The sequence below is a fragment of the Mustela putorius genome, unplaced genomic scaffold, assembly GCF_011764305.1.
Source record: "Mustela putorius furo isolate JIRA1106 unplaced genomic scaffold, ASM1176430v1.1 tig00000450_pilon_pilon_pilon, whole genome shotgun sequence".
In the NCBI taxonomy this organism is placed as follows: Eukaryota; Metazoa; Chordata; class Mammalia; order Carnivora; family Mustelidae; genus Mustela; species Mustela putorius.
This window is the reverse complement of record NW_025421385.1, coordinates 2,619,791-2,628,484: the sequence shown is the minus strand read 5'-3', so window position 1 is coordinate 2,628,484 and position 8,694 is coordinate 2,619,791.

Here is an 8,694-nt window from a genome sequence, read left to right as displayed (position 1 = left end):
CCCCAGTACCCAGTGCTGCAGGTCAGCACCCGGGACTGCAGCTCCAGCACCCGGTACTGCAGCCCCAGCACCCAGTGCTGCAGGACCAGCACCCGGGACTGCAGCCCCAGCACCCAGTACGGCAGACCCGGCACGCGGTACTGCAGGACCAGCACCCAGTACGGCAGACCCGGCACGTGGTACTGCAGCTCCAGCACCCGGTACTGCAGGACCAGCATCCGGTACTGCAGGCCCAGCACCCAGTGCTGAAGCCCCAGCACCCGGTGCTGCAGGACCAGCACCCGGTACTGCAGCCCCAGCACCCAGTACGGCAGGCCCGGCACCCGGTACTGCAGACCCAAGGTCCAGTACTTCAGGCCAACATCCAGTGCTGCAGGCCTGGCGCCAGAATCCCGGGGGCCGGCTCGGGAACACTGGCAGGCCGGGTTCCGGTTCTAGACTGCGCGTCTTGCTGTGAGCCACGTTCTCAAACCATCTTCACTTGCAAGGGGGCAGGGAGGGAAGGGCAGGCTTTGGGGCCGATGGCTCTGTGTTCTGATTTCAGCCCTGCCACTCGCCGTGTGGCCCTGAAAACCAGCTCTTCCCAGTCTCATTCCCTTAAGACGTGTGACACCCACTTCAGTAGTTACAGGAGGACAGATGTGCCACACGTGATCTCGGGTGACATAGCAGGAGGCCGCCCCATTCCTGCTCACTTGTGAGTGTCTTCATTTACTCAGCTTCTCTTCCGCCTGGGAATTCGGAAGAGTGAAGCCCTGCTTCTGAGAGGAATACTAATCAACAGATCTTTCCACTTTTGCATAAACACCACAAACCTTCCAACAGCGGTTTACTGTTCTCTGCTTATTCCTGGGTAACAACACCAGCCCGTGGGGAAGTAGCCTGGTTTTGTTTCTGTTTTTCCTTACTATCCACCATGGATATTTCAAAGAAAGATTAAAAATTAGGGCAACCTGTAGAATACGAGTTTCAGAGTATCTGGGAGCTCTCTGTGAACACACTACTCTAAGGTCATCAAGTGATAGGTTTTGCTTTTGAGGTTGGTAAGATCATAATGAAAATGTCTCTTATTTTGTTTTGTCACATCATCCAGATTCCTAAAATCTTACAATTAAAAGGTGATCCCTGAGGACCTTTATTAACCATCATACTGCCTTCGGTAGAGATTTTATCTGATCTCAGATAAATACAGATGTTATTAAAAACCCTAAAAAAGCAGATCATACACTTGCTCAGATAAAGCATTCCAATTCTCAGCATCTTTGGAGCAGAAAATACTTACATTTGGCCTCTTATACTAAAGTGTGAGATCTTATCTTTTTGTCCTTATTTTTTTTAAGATTTTATTTATTTTATTTGACAGACAGAGATCACAAGTAGGCAGAGGCAGGCAGAGAGAGAGGAAAGGAAGCAGGCTCCCCGCTGAGCAGAGAGCCCGATGTGGGGCTCAATCCCATGACCCTGGGATCACGACCTCAGCAGAAAGCAGAGGCTTTAATGCACTGAGCCACCCAGGTGCCCCTGTCCTTAATTTTAAAAGATGACAAAATAGATTATAAACATCTGTTATAAGATCAATCTCTATGCTGGGCGCCTGGGTGGCTCAGTGGTTAGGCCGCTGCCTTCGGCTCAGGTCATGATCTCAGGGTCCTGGGATCGAGTCCCGCATCGGGCTCTCTGCTCAGCAGGGAGCCTGCTTCCCTCTCTCTCTCTCTCTGCTGCCTCTCCATCTGCTTGTGATTTCTCTCTGTCAAATAAATAAATAAAATCTTTAAAAAAAAAAAAAAAAAAAAAAAAAGATCAATCTCTATGCTTCTAATTAATAAAAGAGTAAGTACATCTATACCTTCTGTAAAGACTGTAACTTTACCTTTCCATATGCAAAACGACAAAACAAACAGCTATCTCTAGTAACGGACAGAAGGCTTTCCAAGGATATAGGAGATCGAACCATGTAAAACTCCTATATTCCAAGGATATAGGAGATTGAACCATGTAAAACTGGCGAACCAACTGTAAAACCTTGGAAAGCTAGTTAAAATACTTTTAACCTAAAAAAGAACAATTTCCTATGTTTCAACCTGTACTTGGGTATAAGAAATTTTACTTGGAAAATAATACTGAATGTTTAAGAATGTTCTTTGGGCTTTTTCACTTCTTGTAACCCAAGCCAGGCTTAGTTTCTTGAAAAGTACCGCACAAAGAGTACTAACATTGCGAGCCCCCAATGCAAACAGTAAAATGGTGGAATCCAGGCTCAGAAGCCAGACTGCCTGGGTTAGAGTCCTGGCTTCCCTGCTTTATTAACTCTGGGATGTTGAGCAAGCAGCCTACAGTTTCACCTTCTCATGTGTGAAAATTGAGGTGATAACAATTCCTACCTTTCAGATTGTTATAAGGATTGAATAAAATATTGCTACAATGGATCTGTCATAGATTCTGTATTTGCAAGTTTGCCTACTTCTCAAAGTTCATTTGTAACCCCCAAGACAACACTTGTGAGTGTTTTCACAGTCACTGAAGGCAGGTGCAGAACAGCATAAAAGTTGCATCATTGGGGCACATGGTCCCAGCTAAGAGGGGGTGAGATCATGCTCCCCCTTCTTGTTTCAGCTCAGACCATAAACAGGTGCCATTTTTTTGTGGTCTATTTAATGCCACGTTTTTCACATTTTTGTGCTTTTTGTTGGTGATTTCTATTTTTTAAGACTTCTTTTAAGATTTTTCTTATTTATCTGAGGAGAGAGCATGAGCATGAGTTGGGGCAGGGGCAGAGGGAGAGAATCTCAAGCAGGCTCCCCACTGAGCGTAGAGCCGAACCAGGGGCTCAATCTCGAGACCCTGAGATCATGACCTGAGCCAAAACCAAGAGTCAGGTGTTCAACCCACTGAGCCACCCCGGGGCCCCTTTGGTTTATGATTTCACTGTTTTAAGTGGTCCTCCAGGCCTAGTGCTAAGTGCTGTCTAGAGTTCCAGGAGGAGGCCATGGCCCGGCTGCTTCCCCTGGGACTGTGGTCTCCACACCTGAAATCAGCGCCCCCTACTCCACCTCCATCCCCGCCTCCCTCTCTTCACCTAACACCAGGAAAGCAAGAGTAAAGGAGACAAAAACGGGGCCAGAGAGGACAGTCAGGTCAGAGGTCTCCCCACTGGGGGCATGGGCCGTGGGAGCTGGAGCTGGTCTTTCTATAGGCCCAGCCCACCCTCCAGGTGGGACCCTCCATCCCGTGCTAGGAACTCTGCTTCTGAGGGACCCGGTACACAAACCCCACCGCTTATTCCCACTTTTGGTGAATGAGGCTTGTTTCCAGATGGCTTCTTGGGAGAGGAGCACCATACAGGGATGTAGGCCCCTTCCCCCATGGCAGCATTTCCAGCATTTTGAAAGAAGAGCTCTCATATCGCACTTGGTAGGAAGCATCAAATGTGTCCCCCAGGTAGTAAATGACACTTGAACTTGAGCAGTTAGAAGTACCTTGGAAAGAGTGCAGGATCCCCAAGTTTAGGTAGATGGCATAATGTTTACTCCTTGGTTTTTTAACTCTTGAGCTTGTCTCAACCACTTCTCTGGACATGCTAGCAAATCTTGATACAAGTAGCAACATCGTATCTTCCTTAAGGACTGAGGGCTGCCTCCCTCCCCTGCTTTGTGAACGAACAAATCAGTTACCAGTGAGCAGGTCCAGGCCAGAGGTCCCTGGGCGCTTCACAGCAGCAGGGGTCCGGGTCAGAGCGGGGCCAGGTGGGCCTGAGCTGAGGGAGCAGGACTGCTGCTCAAGCTGTGGGTGAGAAAATGGACATTCTGGTAGTTGCTTAGAAGTTACACAACTGAGCGGAGACGAGACGAGACAGGCCTCAGGGACAACAGCCGAAGTTCTAATCATGCTTCCTGTTTTTCCAAAAAGACCTTAGTTCTCCCTCTTGCATTTCCTGGCTCTGCTCCCGACATCCCCTCGGAAACAGAGTGAGCTGCGCGGACCACCGCTGCCAGGAAGGCGACAGGAGGGAAGTGGCCGATTATGTGCTGCTGCTGAGTGAGCAGGGATCCTGAGTTGTTGTTCCAGAGGCATGACGGCCAGAAGGGAACACAGACACAGAAGCCAGGAAGTCCCAGGAGACACAAGGCACCCAGGTGGTCGCCCTCACCTCTGTCTGGCACAACTGGTCAGGCCCCACGCACAGCCACTCTCTGTGCACTGGCTGGGGAGCCCTTTAATTTTTTTTATTTATTTCTTAATTTTTTGACATGGAGGTCCTTATTAATCTGTCCCACTCATTCCTCTGCTTAAAAGCCTTCAACTCCCCCCATGTTCTTAGAATAAAGGGCACAGTGATCATCGTAAAGGACGAAGTAAGTTAGCGTAATATACAGAACAGGTCAGTCCTCTTCCCGGCCTCGTGCATGACCACCTTCTCTGCACAAAGCGTGCATGTGCACACGTGTGCATGAGCATACACACAGACACACAGACACACACACACACACACTGTATAAACACACTCAGAAACCCACACGGTTCGCCAGGCCACCCTGCTCAGAGTCTGGGACATCTGTGCCCCATCTCCAAGCCTTTCTCTATCTACTCAGTTCTCCTTGCTTGAAATCTTACTTCCCCAAAATGCCTTGTCCCCCACCCCCAGCTCCTCCAAGCTTCTTCTCTTCGCCGGTTCTCACTTGACCTGTGGGTGTCCTTGGAGAGCCTTCCCGGACTTCCCAAGACATGGCCATGTGCCCCTCCCCGTGGTCTCCTAGCTGCTGTCTGTCCTGCGCCGACTTGCTGCTAGTCACTCTGCTAATGCCTGTCCCCAGTCAGCTGCTACCCTGGATGGCCGGGTGCGTGTCCGGTCCCCATCCCGTGGCTGAGAGCCCGGCGCTGGATGGAAGCTCAGCGTGGGTTCCTCTAATGAATAAATGAGTGACAATAACTAGAGCATGATAAAGATTCTGAGGTATGAATTGCTTCCATATGACATCTCAGGTTGACTAGAGGGGAGGAAATAAATCTGGATGTTAACTAATGAGCAATTATCCCTTGAGTATGTCCCATGTGGTCGTGCTCCCTGAGTCGGCAGCACAGGCGCAAGGACGAGTGACAGAAGTCCTGTCCCTGCCCAGCGATGGGGCCAGCTGACAGAGAAGAGGCTTTAAGAGGTCATGATAATGGGTCAACAAAGTGGGGCACGGCCAGGCCATGCAATATTACTCAGTCCTAAAAAGAAATAAGCTATCAAGCCATGAAAGACACGGAGAAAACTTAAATGCACATTCCTGAGTGCAAGAAGCCAATCTGAAAAGGCTACGTCCTGTCCTGTAAGATCCCAACCACATGACATTTGGAAGAGGTAAAACTACAGAGACATCCAGAAGATCGGTGTTTGCCAGGGGCTGGGGAGAGGGGTGGCCGAGGTGGAGCACAAGGGAACTTTAGGGCAGTGAAACTGTTCTGTAGGACACTGACATGGGGGATACAGGTTGTCAAACTTCTATCAAAGCCCATAGAATGTACAAGGCAAGAAAGGAGCCCTGGTGTAGAAAAGGAACTTCAGTTAGCAACAATGTATCAGTTGACTCCTCAATTCTAACAAACACTAACAAGCCCCAAGCAAGATTTAATAGTAGGGGGAGAGGAAGGGGGGAGGTAATATATGGGAAGTCTACTTTCTGTCCGTTTTCTAGGAAGCCTAAAACTGCTCCCCCAGTGGTGTATTAATTTAAAAAATAATGATGTGCTACGGAGTTAGTTGCATTTGGGAGCTGGGCTCTGTAAGGCCACGCAGGTTTCTGCAAGAGCTGCTCCTAGGAGCTCTGCTGGTCTCTGCGGGCAGGACAGGCCCCTGAGACCTCAGGAACGAGTGGGCACAGACTGTGGAGAGCGACTCCAGGAGGAGGGAAAAGCTCATGCAAGACCTTGAGCGGGGAAGGAACTTAGCAGAACTGAAACAGGAAGAAAGTTGTGAGTGTACGTTGTTTGGCTGGTATGAGCCACACAGAGGCCGAAGCGAGTTCGGAGAGGTGGGAAGGAGCTGACTGCAGAAGCCTTGAAGACGCTGCCCTGGTCGGTTCGGGCTCTCACAACAAATACTGCAACTTAGGGAAATTTCTGTTCCACGGCTCTGCGGGCTGGAAGTCCAAGGCCAAGGCGCTGCTGATTCAGTGTCTGGTGAGGGCCCGTTTCCTGGCTTGTGGATGGTCCCCAGTGTCCTCACATGCTGGGCAGAAAGGAAGTTCTAGTGTCTCTGTCTTTTTTAAAAGACATTGATTCCACCAGGAGGACACCACTCTCGTGACCTAATCTACCCTCATCTCCCCCAGAAGTCCCCTCCTAATACTATCGCACTGGGGATTAGGGCCTCGATGTCCGAAGCTTGAAGGGACATGAACACTCAGCGACCTCGTTAAGGATCTGGGATGCCGCCTGCCGCCCCTGCAAGAAGGGAAGCTGCTGAACTTGTCACATCGAATGTGAACCTGAACATCAGGTTTGTGGTTTTTAGAAAGCTCACTCACTCAGGACCCATGGGGGCCTCAGTCCATTAAGCATCTGCCCTTGGTTCAGGTCATGATCCCAGGGTCCTGGGATCAAGTCCTGCATCGGCTCCTTGCTCAGTGGGGAGCCTGCTTCCTCTCCCCCTGCTCCTTCCTTCCTTGCACCCAGGAAGCATGTGGGCAGGAGACTTGTCTGCACGACGGACAGGAGCCGTGAGTGGGGGAGGGGGGCGCTGTGAGGTCCTGCGAGGTCCTTTGTGTAAGACAAGCAAGGCAGCCAGTCTCCCCGGGGCCACCAGAGTCCGACAGTTCCGTCGCTCTCGCTTCAGGGGACACATGAGTGTTCAAATAGCCCGACGACACCAGGCATCTCCTCTGCCATGGGTGCTCGTGGGACATCACCCATTACCATAGACAAGATCCAGAATCTTGGCTGCGTGTGTTAACTGCGCCCAGCAAAGCCCCATTTGCCTGGACACTCAGTTCTCGTTGGCTGAGCCGTGTCAGTCCCCAAATGGTGAGGGCGGGAGGTGTTTCCTCCCGGGGATCTGCATTTTATTGAAAATACCCTGCCCCTCAATTTTGCCCGTAAGTGTTATTATTTTTAAAAAAGACACAGGGGCGCCTGGATGGCTCAGTGGGTTAAAGCCTCTGTCTTCAGCTCAGTTCATGGTCCCAGGATCCTGGGATGGAGCCCCGCATCGGGCTCTCTGCTCGGCGGGGAGCCTGCTTCCCTCTCTCTCTGTCTCTGTCTGCCTCTCTGCCTACTTGTGATGTGTCTGTCAGATAAAGAAATAAAATCTTTAAAAACTTAAAAATAAAATAAAAAAGACACAAAGGTAATTTTTCAATGGCTATTGGGCATTATGTCTTTCCAAGAGAGAAATTTTTGCACCTCGATGCCCCCTGAGAGAAAGCACCTTCCCCGGATCCCGTCTCCTGGAAGGGGGCAGCGGGAGGCGGTTTCCCTAAGCACAGAACTCTGCTCCCTGCTGTGTCCTTCTGACAACAGCCGTGTTGTCCGCCTCCTGACAAACGCATTTACTGCGTTTACTGCGCGTTTACTGTGTACTTGATACTGTACTTGATACTGTAATCGGAGAAGGAAAACACGCCGCTGCGTCCTCAGAGAGCTCTAGATCGTTTTTGTAATAAGATGTAATAGAGATGAACAAAAGCATGATGGCATACAGCAGGCTCTAACTTCCCACATCAGACCCTCGAGACTTAAACTGTGGTCTCCGAGGGCAGCCCTGCAGGCCGGTGGGAAATGCAGAGTCTCGGGCCCCTGGTCGGCCTCACGCAGGACAGCCTCCCGCTCGCAGGACCCTCGGGGAGGGGGGAATACGCCCAGGACAGTGTCCAGACAGGAGTGTCCCCCGGCGTCTCCACGGAGGCTCGCAGAGAGGGCGATTCCAAGGCCTCATTCAGGAGGTGGATTCTTGTACGGAAACAAGAATTTGCTGCCAAATTTCAGAGATTTCCCTTTCAAAACCTATTGATTTCCTGCTCCTTCCCTCCATCTCAACTGTCTCTGCCGAGCCCAAGCCACATCCCTCTTAGCAGCAAAAATGTCCTTGCCTCTCCGCAGCCTGGCTTCTCTGCTCTGACCCACGTCCCGTGCCAGGCCCCGCGTGACCAGTGAAAGAAAGGCGGTGGCCCCTCAGCCTTCACACCTGTGTGGGCCTCCCCCACAAACAGGTCTGGTCCTCGCAGCCTGCCCCAGCTGGGTTCTGCAGGACACACACAGCCGGTAGCTGCACGCAGGACAGAGGACCAACGCGTGGAGGAAATGACGGGGGCGCTGTGGGCAGAGGAACCAGGAATCCAAGTAGCCTCCTCGACGTCTCCAGGTCTACAGAGCGCCCTGCTCTCTGCGCCCGCCCGTCCTGGGCTGGGAGCTGCCTCAGGGAGGTCCCAGAGAGGGACTCAACCAGTACTCAGGGGGCCCATGCAAGGTTATGTATGAGAGGGGTCAGCCCAGTGACCGAGGACAGGTGAGCACCCGTGTGCAGCCCACGGCGAGGCCAGTGTTGGGAGCTCCGCAAGGTCAGCAACAGCCGAGACTCGGGGTGGGGCGGGGGAGAGGCCAGCGCGGCTGGGTAGCCAGAAAGGCTTAGCAACCTGCTGACTTGGCTGATGACCAGGAAGTGTCCTTAGGGACAGCTCGGCGACAGCTCGTCTCAACGTCGAGGGCTGTCTGTGT